Below are 16,575 nucleotides of genomic sequence, written 5' to 3' on the forward strand. Positions count from 1 at the left end.
AGAATTTCGATGAAATCCGCAAGGACTTCTCATCTTTGCGATATCAACAAGCCAGGAAACTGCCAACAGTCGCTTGACGATAACGACAGTAAACGAAACTTCAGGGAGCGGGCGGCGCTGGCACAGCACGGCGAAGGGCGCATGCGGAGACCGTGGAATGTGAGGGAGGAGGGCGGCAGGGAAGCAGATTTCGCCTCGGCAACTCCACCGCTTCGGTGGCTCCCCTCGCCCTCCCTCGTAGCTCCCTCACTTTCGACTGTCACCGTGCGCGCCCGCCGCCGTGCAGGCGCCGCCGCTCCAGCCGGCCAGGCGCCAGCTCCCCGAAGTTTCGTTTTCTGCCGTTATCGAGAAGCGGGCGTTTGCCGGCGTGGGCAGTTTCGTTGGCCGGCCTGGGACAGCGCCGCTGCTTCCCTCCGCGCCGTAGCCGCAGCTTGCAAGGTCAACACGTGACTAGAAAGTAGAGGAAGCATAGAGGAGAATGAAGGGTTCACTGTCATTTTCTACACGTGGCTACGGTAGCGTGGCTGAGACGTCGACACGTACACGCATGTTCCGGCGCAACGCAGAATCGGCGACCTTGCCATTTGAGACAGGGCGAAATTTTTGCCGCGTTTTCCTTTCTTTGTTATTTTTTTTTTTGTTTCGTTTGCGCGCGACATTGAGGGGTCTCTCCTAAGCTCTTACTCTATGGCGGTGCCGGAGCAATGCCGGTCGGAGGAGCCGCCACGTGATTTGGTTCGAATGAATGAGATTCGACTGTAAATTGAATGCAAACGTTCTAGCCGCATTCCTCGACTGTCGCATACGCGTGGCGGCTCGGTGCACATGTTTTGCACATGTGCGGGCCTTGAAAATTGGTGCTTTGGTTATAGTGCGGTACTGCTTATAGTGCAGATATTCGCGACTCCGGCGACTTACGTTATCAGCGGTCTACACTGTATTTGTATCGGCCTAGTACAAATTGAAATCCTCAAATGACACCGCTTGTGTTGTTGGCGCCAGTAGTACCTGATTCAAGCAACCGTGATTGACATTTCCTCCTGATACCCTGCCGAATGAGCAAATATCAGGGAATGATGAAAAGTTAGGTGAACACGCCAAGCTAAAGCACTGTTCAGAAGTGCTATCACCTATGGTCAACATTCAGTCGAAACATACAGTAGGGGAACAAGTGTTCGGTTCAATTATATTTGACGCTGCACCAATATAGTGAGGTCTTGGCATTTGTAGCTGGATGTTTGGTGGCAGACCATTTTTAATATCTGTTCCAATATTGTTCCATCATTTTTTCAGTTTAATGTGGTTGACGCTGCAAGGTGTTCACTGTGTGTATTGTTTTGTACTGTACATTTTCTAATCATATGGCAACCCATTGATTCCAGCTCCAGCATTCTTCCCGAGGACCGTATGTTGTGCAGCTCTGTACTAGAGTGTGTAGAATATTCTAGTACTGTTGAACCACAATATAATGAACATGGTATGGAGAAGGCCTTGGAGCCTGTTCAGCAGGCCCCCAGCCATGGCTGGAGCGTTTCTGGCCCCCCTCTTCTACCACTTCCACAACGTCGCACAATGCCGCTGGTGGCATTTCCCACACTGCCACTCCTGCTGCGATAGCATGGCACCTCGCTGGCTGACAAAACATTGTTTACTGGAGCACCGAACATGGATGTGGCAGAGCAGGCAGTTTCTTAGTCGCCAAGGTCTTTCAGGAGCCTGAAGGTCCTAAACCTGGCTAGCTTGCCAGACCCGCACATGGGCTTCTTCCTCGACCTTGTTCCGAAAGGTGTTTGCCGGCAGCTAGCAGCTGGCAGGCAAAGCCACCTACTCGCTTCCATGCCATCACAAGGAGACCAGCCAGTCACCTTGGTGGTGCAGCATATGACGAGATGGCAACATGTTTGTAGGTTAGCTGTCATGGACCAGGAAGTAGATCGAACTAATCCGAATGATGTGCCAACACCAACCCATTTCTTCAGCGGACCAGCGACTCCTTGCAATTTTCCTGCTAAGCTCCACTGTCAGCTCTTTTCTATAACATCAGGCAACCTTTCAAACATAGCCACCGCTGCTAGCTTGGCTGAATCTTTAGTGTGTGCCTTGGATCCCAGGGGGACGCTTACCCACAAAAGCTACCTGTTGTGGAACGAGAACCACAGCCTCCTCAACATCCACTGTTCATCCCGAAAAGCTTCCAGGGGCCCCACAATCAGGCGCCAATGTGGAGAAGGCGCGACCCTGGAGTTCTGGCAAGCAGGCCTCCAGCACAGCTGGAACATATCACTTGCCCCTTTTCTACCACTCCCACAATCTTGCTGTCCCTAGTGAGGATCACGGTGGCAGTTTGAACTAATATAGCGAATAACAAGCAGTGAAGCAAGCTGCCACAGAGTATGCACTCATTCCGGTGGCACCTTGTGTAATAGACGCTTTTGATACAGTTTAGAGCTTCTTTGGAGTGCATGCCGACGATGTCACAATCATTCACCTTATAGAATGCGAAAGCCGCATTACACTGCTGCTTGCCAACAAGTGCAAGCAAGCCAAAACTAAGACTTTTGGAATTAAAAATAGTTTTCTGGGCTCAGGATTGTGTTCACTTGGGCTGGTTGGTACATTGCTTATTCCATGCCACTAAACCACATTGTTATTCATAAATTTTACATCCATTTCAGATTTATACGAGCCCCACCAATTTCGTTTTGGTGGGACTCGACTGTACTCAATTCTATAAGATAACCATTCAGAAAGAAAGTTCCAACCTGTTACAACGGGTCCGCACACAACATACCTTCAGATATAATAGGCTATTCTTCTGAACTAGTTTTGTCTGCTTATATTATCAATGCAGCAAATAGCAAATTCTGCATTTAACGGACCCAGCTATAACGGAATATTGTCTACTACAGATAAATCTTTAGGCAAATTTTGTCTCGATGGTGTAAGTAGAACGTATCTTGCTGTGACAAGGAATGCATGCGGCAGTGTGCTGCACGCAAATATTTCAGACTGTCTGTAGAATTTAAGAAAATGCAGTTTTTCTTAAGGAATGAATAGACAAGCATAAGCTTTCCGCAATGGCATGACGCACAACACCTCGTTAGCAGAGAGTTTTCATGCCAATCATGCAAATGGCCCACCGTGACGCCGTGCCACGTGGTTGTACGATTAGTGCATAAACCCATTTATCTATATACAGTATAGACCACTTATAACGTAACCGCTTATAGTGCAGGACCGGACATAGTGCGGTCTTTTCAGACTCCCGTTCATTTTCCCATAGCACTCCATGTAGTATACACATATTTCTTATAGTGCAGTTGCGGGAAACGAAATACCGGTTAAAGTGCGCCTGCCTGGGAGTACGGAAGTCAGCTGAGATGCCGAACGCTCCCCTCAAACAGGCGCCCCAAGGAGTTCTCGAGGAAGAAAGAGAGACGAAGTGGAGGAGAAGGGCACGTGGTGCTGTTGCGTCCCGAATCGGCCGGGCGCATTCATTGATTGTTTCCCATCGAGGCAGGCCCTTTCATGAGCGTCGCCCAGCTGGCGACAGTGGCAGACGCCGACGAGACGGGCAAACAAGCGCCCCAACTCGGCAGTGCCCATTCTTTGGGTGCTTCCTCCGATGCCACCCCTTTAATCAGCGTCGTCCAGACGGCGACAGTGCCCGACAGCGGCAGTGACGCCATGACAAAGAAGCTCACTTAGAAACGACTGACCACAACCGCCACCCTTCGTTAGACGCGGGGATTAGTGCAAAGGCCATTCTCCCGACCCTGGCAAGATGACCGTCGGAGGGCAAGAAACAGGTCACCGACTTTCGGGGAAGGAGTGTCAACCCCCAGTTTCCGGATTGCCTTGTCCTTGCTTCGAAGATGCAACATTGGAGGCGGAGTTCAGCGAACAAGTCTGATTGGCCGCATCAAGGTCATCTGATTCCCTAGTCAGGTCAACTAAGGAGACCGATGTTTATAAGGGGACACCTTGCATGTAGTGGTGTGTCCTGACGTATTCTGATATGTGCTCAGACATGTAGTGAGCTGAGACTTTCAAAGTGCTCTCCCATGGAGCGGGCTTCCATATTTGGAGCCACTGTTAATATGTAGAATAAACCCTTTTTTCTATCGCTCTTACTCCCGGAGGTACTCATCCCTTTGGCTGAAGGATCACCGGCCTAAACGCTACCCGTTCCCAACAGTGCGAACGAGCAGCCAGTGAGGCTGAAACCAGAATCTTGAGTGCGGGTCGTGAAATATCACGGTGCGCATAGCGAGCGAGGGCCACGAAACTGCCAACGCCGGCCAACGCTCGCTTCACGATAACGGCAGTAAACGAAACTTCAGGGAGCGGGAGGCGCCGGCACGGCACGGGGAAGGGCGCACGCGGAGACCGTGGAATGTGAAGGAAGAGGGCGGCAGAAGCGGATTTCGCCCCGGCAACTTCGCCGCTTCGGTGGCTCTTCTCGCCCTCCCTCGCAGCTCCCTCACTTTCGACTGTCACCGTGCACGCCTGCCGCCGCTCCAGCCGGCCCGGCGCCAGCTCCCCGAAGTTTTGTTTTCTGCCGTTATTGGGAAGCGGGCATTTGCCGGCGTGGGCAGTTTCGTTGGCCGGCCTGGGACAGCGCCGCTGTTTCCCTCTGCGCCGTAGCCGCAGCGTGCAAGGTCAACACGTGACTAGAAAGTAGAGAAAGCATAAAGGAGAAAGAAGGGTTCACTGCCATTTGCTACGCGTGGCTACGGTAGTGTGGCTGAGACGTCGGCACGTACACGCATGTTCCGGCGCAACGCAGAATCGGTGACCTTGCCATTTGAGAGAGGGTAAAATTTTCGCCGCGTTTTTTTTTTTCTTTCTTTGTTGTTTTGTTCGCGCACGACATTGAGGGGTCTCTCCTAAGCTTTTACTCTATGGCGGTGCCGGAGCAATGCCGGTCGGAGGCGCCGCCACGTGATTTGGTTCGAATTAACTAGATTCGACTGTAAATTGAATGCAAACGTTCTAGCCGCATTCCTCGACTGTCGCATGCGCGTGGCGGCTCGGTGCACATGTTTTACATATGTGCAGGCCTTGAAAATTGTTGCTTTGGTTATGGTGCGGTACCGCTTATAGTGCGGATATTCGCGACTCCGGCGACTTAAGTTATAAGCGGTCTACACTGTAGCTGTTTATTTTAATTTTGTCGTTTTCATCGTTCTTGCGATCGCCTTGGGCTTAGACAGCAGCATATGCTAAGTTTTGCCATTTCACAACATACTGCGACCATACTTTTGGATAAAACTAACTTCAAGTATAACGGACCTTTTTCGCAGGATTATCAATATCTGTTGATAGCGTTGATAGCGTTGACGAGCGTTGACTGCAGTAGTTTGAAAGCACCACACCATGCATGTGCGCATTGAGAACAGGAGTAAACAAATGAAAATGCAGGTATTCCCCCAAAGCATAGCAGAGGACAAAAGGCAAGCCCCCCTGCTGTAGCCAACAAGGTGTGCCGCCAATGGCCGTGCCCGAGGCCAACATTCAGATGCAAAGAGCAGCACATAATCCGAAACACAAGCAAAAAATGTAACTTCCTACCTCCCATATGGCATTCAATGCATTGCTGTCTACATCGACACCAGGGTTGAAAATGCCAGCAGCAGCTCTTCCGGTGCAAACAATTGGAATCACTGGTTTGTCATTCCACACAAACTCAGCTACTCTTCTTGCTGTGTTCAGACCCCCTAGTATAAAATAAAATACACACGAGCCAAGCTATAAATTTTTCACACTCTATTTGCACTTTTCACACAGACCCATGCTAATAAATAAGATTCTCCTATTGCTATATGTCAAAACAAATAAGTTGAGCGTCATAACACTATACGCATTTGAGCAACATGACAAAGTGCTTACAGTCTACGTGCAACTGTACTCTTCTAACTGCACATTAACACTCCTTCGCTAAGCACGTCACACGGGTCTAATGTACATGAGCTGCCAACCTTGACAAAGTGGACAACAGTACATTTGTTCTAAATTAAGTTTCATTACCATCAAAATTTAAAAGGGCACAGAGCAAAAGCTTACTAATTCAAGACTATGATTCGTGTTTTCCAATACAGTGGAATCTCGTTGATACAATCTTCATGGGAACCGGAAAATAAATTGTATTATCAGAAAATCGTATCATCCAACGTATTATCCAACCAAATTGTATTCTCAAGAAAGGAGGGGGGGGGGGGGGGGAACATATCATCCCAACAAACATACTACGCAGAATCGTATCAACGAGGTTACACAGTAATACAAAATAACCAGCACAGTCCTGCTTTTGTGGATTGAGCACTGTGGGCAAAACAACTAATTGATTTGTAGGTCGATTGCCCTTGCTTTTGGTTGACCTGCTACGTTTGCAGAACGAACATTTTCAAGCCTTAAAAGGACACTAAAGGAAAATGTTAAATTAGATTAAAACCTGATAAACTTATAAAGCATTTTCCGGAACTCTATGTTGGTTACTTTTGTGCGAATAGCTTCATTATTAGAAGGGAAAATGAAGGTCAAAGTTCTATATTTTTAAACCTTTGACGATCAATGCCGTAAATCTACGGCGCTGCAAACAAGTCCCAAACGGTAGATGCCGTATATTTACAGAACCATCTGTACGTTTGAAAAACGTGCCAATTTTTCGAGTCTTGTTGCCCAGCAAATGCTGGCACCCTGTGTGGATAAAAGAAATTTTTTTATTTGGTCATTAGCCTTTTGGTTTTCATTCCATGGCTTCTTTACGCTGATACTTCAGCTACCACTTTCGCATCCGCACGTGCGAGGGCGCGTGGCGATTAGTTTTGGTTTTGTCTCGCAGGCTGTTTCTGTTTCTAGCGCTCCTAAACGCTGATGTCTGTCTGGTTTCTAACCTCTCAAAGGGTCACTGCTTGCTATGTCCTCGCCTGTCTGCTGCTCAGAGGAGTGCGATTACATCAGTTCAGAAGCGGGCGCTGGTATATACAAACGATGCTGCTGTATACAAATGGCGCTGCCATGCCTGCGTTTCGTTTCTCAAGACTCGACTCTCGAAAACTGATTGCCCCTCATTAGAGACGGAACGAAGGATTACTGCAAGTTCTTGATTCGTTTGGTAACCAGCTGAAAGTGAGTCGAGAGGCGATTCCTCCGATTCGGACTACTACCCAAGTGCAGCATCAGAATATATTATTTCAGTGTATGTACTTTTTATTGTTATTATAAGTATTTATGAATCCCCATCTGTATTCACGAATAAAAAATGCATGATTGCCTATGGAAAGTATATATATATATATATATGAATTTTTTTCACACCAAAGAATTAGAAGTTTTTTGAAATAGGTCAGTCTGAAGATTTTAAATCTGCAATAAAAAACCGACACAGGGCATTTGGTGAAAGAAATCGACCCTCAACGGGTTAAATATGGCGTGCACTAGACACGCGGCAATATCGCGCAGAAACCCCCGCACAGGTACATCAGTGTGACGTCAAAGATCTTTAAGTATTTCCTCGTATTGGCACCTTTGTGGTTAAGTAGAAGTTCTTTAAACTTGCTAATTTCAGTCTCTGGTTCTTTGAGAGTGCAAAATAGTCCATCTTTACTGATAATAAATTAACTAGGCTGAGCAGACACCATAAAAATTTATGAAGTCACAAAGAGCTGGTGCGGGAGGCGACGTTGCCACTGACTATCGACTTTTCCGACTTACCAAGGCTCCTCTCAGAGCAGAGTGGCTTTTTTTCATTTTGTGCAAGGGTATTTACTAATAAAGTACAACTTATGTTTCTCTGTAAGTCCCTTTAACTTCAAACGAAACTTTTGCATTGCAGCACGATCGAAAACGGTTCATGAGAGGATATTCATAAGGCAGAGGTAGTCAAAACACACCTGCTTGCCATAATCGGGAGGCTGTGTCTGCTGACAGCTGCCGCAACAAGATGGTGAGTTTTTGCGGGAACTTCAGGGTGGAATCACCACCTGTCCTCTGTTTCTACATCTTTATGGCTTACCAAGAAAGTAGCCATAGTAAGATGGGCTGCTCTGCTATTGCACATGCGTAATCTACCAATTCAGCTTAACTTTCATATCTCTTTACGTACACCAATCTGTATCAGTGGGTGCAATGGACAGAGCACAACTGTAGCATAAGCTACAAAGCAAGCTCGTACATGTTTCTCAGAAAGCTTCAAAAACTGTAGAAAAATCTGTCTCAGTCTGGGGGCTCAGAGCTCCTGCGCTTAAAGTTGTCCAATAATTCGGATCCACTCTGGAATCAGTTAGCCTCCTGGTAAGCTCAGATAGTAGAGCGACTGCCGTGGAAAGGCGTTAGTCCTGTCTCTGGACCACAGCACATTTTTCTTCGACTGGGTTCCCTTTATAGCTTCCTGCTACTCTCACGTAAACAACATTTTTTTTTTCTCCTTTCAGCAAACTTTCTCTGTGTGGCAGATTTCCGCAGATCTAATTTTCCAATGCAGCCATACCTTCTATCAAAATGCAAACGTCGAACACCCGTGCAATCACAGCATCCCTCTCAGCCATGGAGCTGCCCGCAACTTTCACTTGGCCATGAGTGATGCCGCCAAATGTGCCATCAGGTCTCTGGTAAGCTTTCTTGCTCCAGTCCTAAGAAAACACAACACGTACAAGATGGTAAGTTAGCCAAGGTATCTGCTGGCGTTACAATACGTTACATCATAGACATCCTGTGATTTTCACACACAGCAATAGGCAGTCAAATAATTTGGCTGGCCTGTAGAGACTGCACATATCGCTACTGCTGTAATGCCCAAGCATGTGTCACAAGTTTGAGTCAAAAGTGTCACAAACATCATAGCACAGTAGCACATCACTGTATGGCTTTGCCTTATGTCCAATCAAAGCTCAAAATGGGCAACCAATTTCAGCGGACTTTGACCTCGAACCATGATCTTCTCTTGAGCTCAGCGTGTCCTGCATTCTCCATAAGCTCCTGGGACACGCAACATACAGTGTCCCTTCCATCCGCTTGGACTTACAGTCACAGCCAATGGCTACCACACTTGGGCCTCTAAGGGTGCTTCCGACCCCCTCAGCACTAATGCCTTGGCACTGGACAGCCTGGCTCAAGCTGATCTCTCTGGCTTTTCAAATAAACTTTCTATACAGAAGATTCCTTGCAGTAAGTGACAGACAGTGAGCCTTTGCCCTAAGACCTCCAGCCAAATTTAACAAATCACAGTGTCACTAATTATTTGCGAGTCATGCAGCTTCATAAGAATTCTCCCCTTCAAACACATGTAATAATTCTGCATGTCTTCCCTTAATGCTGACCTACCCAATTAAGACATGTCGCCGTCCAAAGCATAAAGCCTACAATTCACATCAAAACTTGCCCCCTCTACATCAACCTGCGCCCCTAATTAAGCCATGTGCTATTTACTCACACGTTGTTCAAGTGATTGGTGGAATACATATGAATGTTCTTGTAGGTAAATCCATAATTAATGAGGCAATTAAGACTAATTATACCATAGTGACCTTGTCTTTGTCCTTCTAATCATGTGCTGATGTACTCAAAGTGTTATGTCTTCTAGAAGCCCTGTGTAATGCAGATATGGGATTTTAGACAAAAAAGTATTGCATTTCGATATAGAGGTCAACTAGTATAGGAGAGACCAAGATAAAGATTTGTGCAGAAACCATTGACGATGATTGTCAACTGCTGATTTCAGAAATGAAATTATTTCTCATGATAAATATTGTTTATGATATCCAAAACAGGATGTTCATTGTTTAGGGCCTAATTAGCTAATTAACATCAACTTGCACGGTAATGTACAGCACACAGAATCGATTCTGAATGTTCATAGTGTGTCGTAAGCTATAAATTGTTGTTTTTGCGGCATGCATGTCTCCAGCGGCGCGAGTGCCGGCATGGATCACGACTGCCACGCTTCTTTCCCACAAGAGCCCTCTAACCAACGCCACCTAGAGAAATTTCCTCTAAGTAGCATTACTCTACCCCAGCTGCCCCATCCATGTATGGAGGGTGGCGAGAGAAGAGGAATGCTGTGCTTGCCAAGCACTCTACCACAGCATTTACGCCTTAAAATGCATCAAAGCTCAAGTGCAATAGCATGTGCATCTCAGAGACCTATACAGTTGTCATGTGCCTTTTGCATCAGTGCCTTTGTATTGCAAGTGCTACCACCAACCATCAACCAACAACCACCGAATGCAAACTGCAAAAACGGGCGAAAGAGGCAAAAAAAGCTTTTCACTTTAAAAACCTTAATATTGTGCTAATAACTAAAGACAGAAAATTTTATTAAAGTTGACAACACAGTCAGGCATTGTTCAAAGAATGGCTGACCGGTAGCAGTGCCAAGCTGAAGCACCACTTGAGGATGCAGCAGTAGCGCAAACATGGTGGCTTCAATGGCAGTGCCAGAGAGGAGCAGCATACTGTTATTTGTTTTCTTGAGCAGCAGAGAGACCAATCCCTTCAAAATTCGTCAAAGTGAAGGCATATCATGAGGATAAATGTCTGCCGCACAACAAATGCATGAACGGGGGAATATGAAACTTCAAGTTGGCATTACAGCTACAAAAGCCAAGTCTCTGTGCAGTGTATGACACTTGATTGCCAATCGTTTTTCTGCAGTTATCTGCACATTTTTAAACAGCTGGAGCAGTTGTGCGGAATATAATGCATATTACCCGTAAGAACAAAGCTTTCTGAAATGCATTTCACAATTTTAAAAAAGTACTTAATAGCTTTTTAAGCTGAATCGCTCCTGTGGTCTGATAGTCTGACTTTCAATTTTCTCACTCGCACACAGAGCAAGTCTGCCAGCTGGTCATGACATGACACATGCACCCGCGTGAGCCTGGGGGAATTGCATTAGCCACTACATATAGTAACAGTTTTACCCGCCAAGGTTGCTCAGTGGCTGTGGTGTTGGGCTGCTGAGTACGAGGTCAAGGGATCGAATCCTGGCCACGGCGGCCGCATTTCGATGGGGGTGAAATGCGAAAACAGCCGTGTACTTAGATTTAGGTGCACGTTAAAGAACCCCAGGTGGTGCAAATTTCCGGAGTCCCCCACTACGGCGTGCCTCATAATCAGATCGGGTTTTGGCATGTAAAACCCCATAAGTAATAGTAACAGTTTAATGTTAGCCTCTGTAATTTAATATGCATGACTTAGCTAGCAACGCAGGTGCATGTCACCATGTTAGGCAAGCAACAGATTTGTCCAGTACAATAAACAAATTTGCAAAAAGGACCACACACTCACCTTCTTGTCCTTCTCGGGCACTATGTGAAAGACCCTATGGAAGGTTTCTCAGTCAAGGAGCGTTCTTCACAGAAGCTCCTTGCCACTTGTTCTTCAACACCGAAAAGCCACTGGTGCAGAGGCTGACAAACTTTAACAGGCAAGTTCCTGTCAATGTCACTGCACCGCGCTCGAGCACAGCGCAACTAACCGCAGCCCACAAGGAGAACACTTTGTCTCAGTCATCTCGAGAAACATGGCGACAGAAAGGCAAAAAGGCATAAAGAGCGCGACCGATCTGACTTGACTTCTGCCTGGATACGCTGGCCGTTGACTCGTTCGTGACACCAAACGACACCCATATTGACAGCGCTGGTATTGCTGACAGTATTGTGAGTTGACTGCTGGTTGCCTTGGAACCCTCCGGCTGCCACGTGGTTGCTTTTCGCGAGCCACTGTTACGAGAAAAATCTATGGCCTCTGAGGTCCGCAGCGGCTGCAGCACATGGCATTGAGCGATGCTGGACTGAGGCTTCCTGATTCCGATTGCGTCCACTTCTTGCGTCCGAGGTTCTTAAGTGGGGGAGCACTTTCTGCCACTTAGCCTGACGGAGGCCCTCTACGCCGCCATGTGTCTCGCGCTACTCAGTGTGAGGCCGGGCGCACAGAAAGCACTGCCACCCGGTACACGTTTACAGCTATTTAGAGCCTGGCACATATGTAATGCATAGGCTTTTGTTGCGTTTTCTTTTTGTAACATTTCTGGCTTACCAGGAATCTGCCTACAGTGAGACTGACATTTCTGGTACTCCAGGAATGTAGTTTTCCAGTCCAGCTTATTCCTCCTTGGTGTCCTATAAGTTCTGGAAAAATCCACCTGTGGCAAAATGCACTTGCATTCCACTAGTTTTCCCTAAAAAAGTTGCTTGCCCAGTGTGGGACCAAACTATATGAAGTACAAATGTACTTTGTGGCACATTTCAAAAACCATTACAACACAATACAATTTCCCCTGTTAGTAATACTTGACCCTTTAATTGATAAAGCCTAAGAGGCTGACTGACCTTTGTGCCACAGTTCATGTGAAAAGTGTTCACTAACCCTAAAAGAAAATACTACTAGTACATGGCCTTTAGGAAGCATAAACAATAAAAGTACAAAACAATCAGAGTTGCGAGACAACAGTGTGTGCAGCATCAAAGTTGGTGTGAAAGGCTCATAAAAGGGAAAAAAAAAAGAAAAATTCCTAGAAAGTCTTAGCAGAACTCTTTGAAAACAGACACTAAGTACAGTGTTGGCTGTTAGAGCGATCTCCACCATGCTCCACTAGCCAGCTTCGGGCCTGGTGCTCATAACTATGTGCATGTTAATCATACGAAAGAGATTTGAAGACTCTCATCGATACCTACATAACATGTTCTGGCTTCCCACAAAGTTTAAGCCCATTTGCCTAACATCTGCACGTGAAATAAAATATGCAAATGATGAAATCATTGTCAGGCAACGTTTCTTTTTTATTTTGCTTGTCATAAAGGCTCCAAATGCACACAATAAAAAGAGAAACTGCGTGTTTCGCTTGAAGGCCCAAAGCATTTACAAGCGATAGCAAGGTTCATCATTGTGCTTGGACTGCTCTGATGGTGTTCAAAGTACACGAAAGTGCAACATCTTGGCGCAACAGAGCACTTAAAGGGGCCCTTAAAGCTGTTTTCCGGGTCACTATATTTGCTTTAGATCTATTCTAAGCATGTTATAAAACACAGAGCAAAACAAATTATGAAATTTGACCCACACACACCTCCTAAGTTATCAGTCAAAGAAAATAATTCAAATTACAAGCAAAATGAGAGCTAACCTCCACTCAAATGTTCGCAGCTTTAAGGTGCACATTTCACTCTCCCACGATGTCGCATGGTGCTAACCATAGCAACAGGGCAATAGCAGAAGTCGGTGTGCTATGGTTGCCAAACCTGCTCAGCCTGTCGATGGCGTTCTATGATGTTCCCATGACCTTCGCGATTGGGTGCCACGCAGTCCAATTTCGGAACCCATGGCATCCCTTTTATAGCTGCAACAACTTCCGCGAGACAGCTGTCGACACGCCAAAGCGCTTGGCATGTGATGTGTTATTCCCATGGTTGCAACACCTCGAGTGTGGTTCTCAGATACTTAAAATGTTTGTAAAATGCAATGCCGTACCTTTTTTCGCAGTACTCGCAATACCGTGCAAACGTAAATCTCGCATGACATTTTTAACTCTCTTTTGCCACGTCCCGTCTATGAAGTACACAAAATTGCCGCATTGCGGCGATGCCATTGGTGCCACTCAACAAGCTTTAGCTGGCGTGTTGCAGGGCCCTTGATAACCCCTGTCTGATAAAAGCAACAGCACCGCATAGATGTAGTATTATCATTTTCCCAAGAAAGGGTTCGGCGAGTATACAGTTAACATTTACAATCTTCTCAAGTATACAATTAACATGCCACAATTTCAACAGTGATTTTACAATTCACACACTGCATTCAGCAGGCTCTGTCTGCCAAGTTGAAAAAGAACCAGCAGAAGACTGCTGCAGGCAAGTAACACTTTTGAGCAGAGTTTGACTGAAAATTGCAGACACACTACACACAATTTATGCTATGAAGATATAACAAATGACCAACCAGCAGATGCTCTCAGAACGTTTGCTCGATACATGTGTTCCACCAGTGACGTAGACTCTGTAGTCTGACTGTGGTAGCTCTGCCAGTAGCTTCTTCTCCTGCAACAACAAACATAGTTAAGGCATCTCGAGTGACGTATGCTGTCTTCTCAGGATAAAGCATTTTGCAGCAGGAGGTTGGATACCCAACTTATTAGTACACTCATGCGCAGTAAGCAGCAGCGATGAAGGAATCAGGAGGAAGCATGACGTAATGCAACTAGCTTTCGAAAGCCAACTCTCTCTGAAGCCGTCCCCTGTGCCTCCAAAAGTCGACCCATGACGTGACCTTCGAGTCTTGGCTGTGCTTGGCAGACGCAGCCCAGTATTTATTTATTTATTTATTTATTTATTTATTTATTTATTTATTATTTATTTATTTATTATTTATTTCAGTATACCTTACAGGCCCCATGAGGAGCATTGAGCAAGGGGGCATCACTGCAAGACAGTTGTACACATGAATACCAAGACACGAGAACCGCAAAGATGAGTAGAAATCATCATTACAAAACAGGGTTACAAATGAAGGTGCGGTAGCATACAAAACATCAAATAAATTTTACCACGCACATTGCTGGCGCACATAATCAAACATTGTGTAAGAAATAGTGTAGTTTAAAGCATGAAAGAGAAAAATAATCAGCGTGACGTTAGACAGAACATGGCCTACAGAACAGCACATTTTTAGGGCAGAAACTGCAGGTTCAGAAGTTGCCTAAATTTATCTCTGTCCGTTTGTTCGACCATGCTGTCAGGGAGGGAATTCCACGAGCGGATGGCTCATGGCGAAGCCAACAAATTAAATGCATCTGTGTTTCTGTAGCAGCGAGTGAAACTTGAATAATTATTCAGTCGTGATATGCAACTCGCACGTTCCAGCAGCAAAGACGATGGATTCATTTGATAAACATATTTATAGAGTATGTTTGGTTACTGGTAAGCTTTAATAGGTGTGTGCTTCTTTGGGTGCTCTGCCAACTACTCTGTGCATATTTTTTCTCGATAGTTTGTGCAACTTCGGGTGTTTCTTGTGACATATACATTTACCTTCTTCGTTGTAAATGTGAACGTGGCAGACACACGTTGCTATCGCTCCCATTGCCTTTTCAGAGGAGCACATGTCGAACATGGTGGTGGGATGTGAACTTCCTCTGGCTTCAAATTTGTCACGTGACACAACCTCCTAGTTTCTTTTCTTCTTCCATGGTAGGAAGAAAGTATGCTGATAGATAAAATGAATTGATGGTATAGAGGCAACTGTGCGTATTAGGTCCATTTTTAAGCCCCTAAGTGCATTGGCTGTGTGCAACATGAGATGACATAATAATCACAGTAACAATACTTCGTATTTCATTTCCCTATCCTCAAAACATCTATCACCTCAGTATATTAATATGTTGTGGAGATTTAGACACAACCCGTCACCTTCATGCGGCATTTGCCTATTCTGCCATCATCCCTGCGCCTCGTCGTTTTCACTTGCGACGGTTTGTCGGGGGTGAGTTTTTACACAGAACGTCTCCAATAGTGGCGCTTCGCACTGTGGGCCCCAGCGGGAAACCAGCACAGCGGGCAGAGCGAGAGCAAAGAACTCTCTGGGACAGCATCTCTGCATTGTGGAGATAAGGTGCGTCTCAGTGCATTTAAGCTGGCATTCGCCTATTCTGTCATCTCTATGCCTCTCGCTTTCCACAAGCAACGGTTGTCAGGGGTGGCATTTTTTACACGGACTGGTTTGCAGCGGTGGTGCAACCGGCAGAGCGGGCTCAAGAGAGACCTGTATGTATATGTCTTTCCTCTCGTCCACTGGCCCCTTTGTTTGGGCGTTGCTCAGACTTGAGCTCGTCTGCGGTGCCTTGCACCTACGGCAAGCAAGTACCTTGTGTTGCTCCTTTTCTGAACGCTAAGGCCAAAGAGCACTGCCTAGTGCTCAGTGCGTGGGTCCCACTACACCAAGCCACACTTATCGAAGGCCCAAGCCAACGGAGATTTCCCTTGCTCTCACAAGCAGGCCCACTGGTCATCGCGAGAGTATGCAGCATAGCCACGGGAACACTTTCCTTTGGCGGCGTGTCAGAGAGAGCCATCCCCCACAGTGACAAGCTAGTGTGCCTTTCTGTATTTTAGCCTTGGCGCACGCAGGAGCCTCTTTGCTTCCGACGCCACCCTGGGACCGTGCGTTTATGCAGTGTTTGGTATCACCAGAGGCAAACAAACTTGTTTCGTTAACTTAGGACAATACTCTGTGTATTGTGCCCAGTGCCTGGTGGTCTTTGCAGGCTGAGCGTGGGCGTGCAATGGTGCGCAAGATTACGTGAGGCGATGGCCAACATAGCCCTTTAGCTCGTTACGCCATAACCTGTATTGCTGTGAAGTACAAGACCCCAACAACATGCAAATGCTGCACAGGCATCAGCCATTTTTCAATTGTCAGATATGTTTAACCTGCTGGATTATTCACAATACCTGACTTTACTGCTATGTGCTCTATAGAAACAACGTAGATAATGGCGTCTGAAATTTCAGGCAATCTGCGATGTTCTTGAGTTTCAGGCATGATCCCTATGTGCCATGTTGTAAACAAGGTGGCCATGAACAAAGT

At 46.3% G+C, this 16,575-nt stretch overlaps 1 protein-coding gene and 1 long non-coding RNA gene across 10 annotated transcripts in view; one reads left to right on the plus strand and one right to left on the minus strand.

The window, feature by feature from the left end:
- The window catches only part of LOC119466481 (HEAT repeat-containing protein 1-like), a 66,686-nt gene that overhangs the window by 22,782 nt on the left and 27,329 nt on the right, over positions 1–16,575 (plus strand). The window lies entirely within an intron of this gene.
- LOC119466482 (uncharacterized) lies at positions 5,581–11,369 on the minus strand. Its single transcript, XR_005195142.2, has 3 exons — positions 11,290–11,369; positions 8,492–8,633; positions 5,581–5,720 (listed from the first exon to the last, which is right to left on the minus strand). It is a non-coding gene; the product is annotated as an uncharacterized LOC119466482 (long non-coding RNA).

This window comes from Dermacentor silvarum, chromosome 10 (genome assembly GCF_013339745.2).
Source record: "Dermacentor silvarum isolate Dsil-2018 chromosome 10, BIME_Dsil_1.4, whole genome shotgun sequence".
NCBI lineage: Eukaryota > Metazoa > Arthropoda > Arachnida > Ixodida > Ixodidae > Dermacentor > Dermacentor silvarum.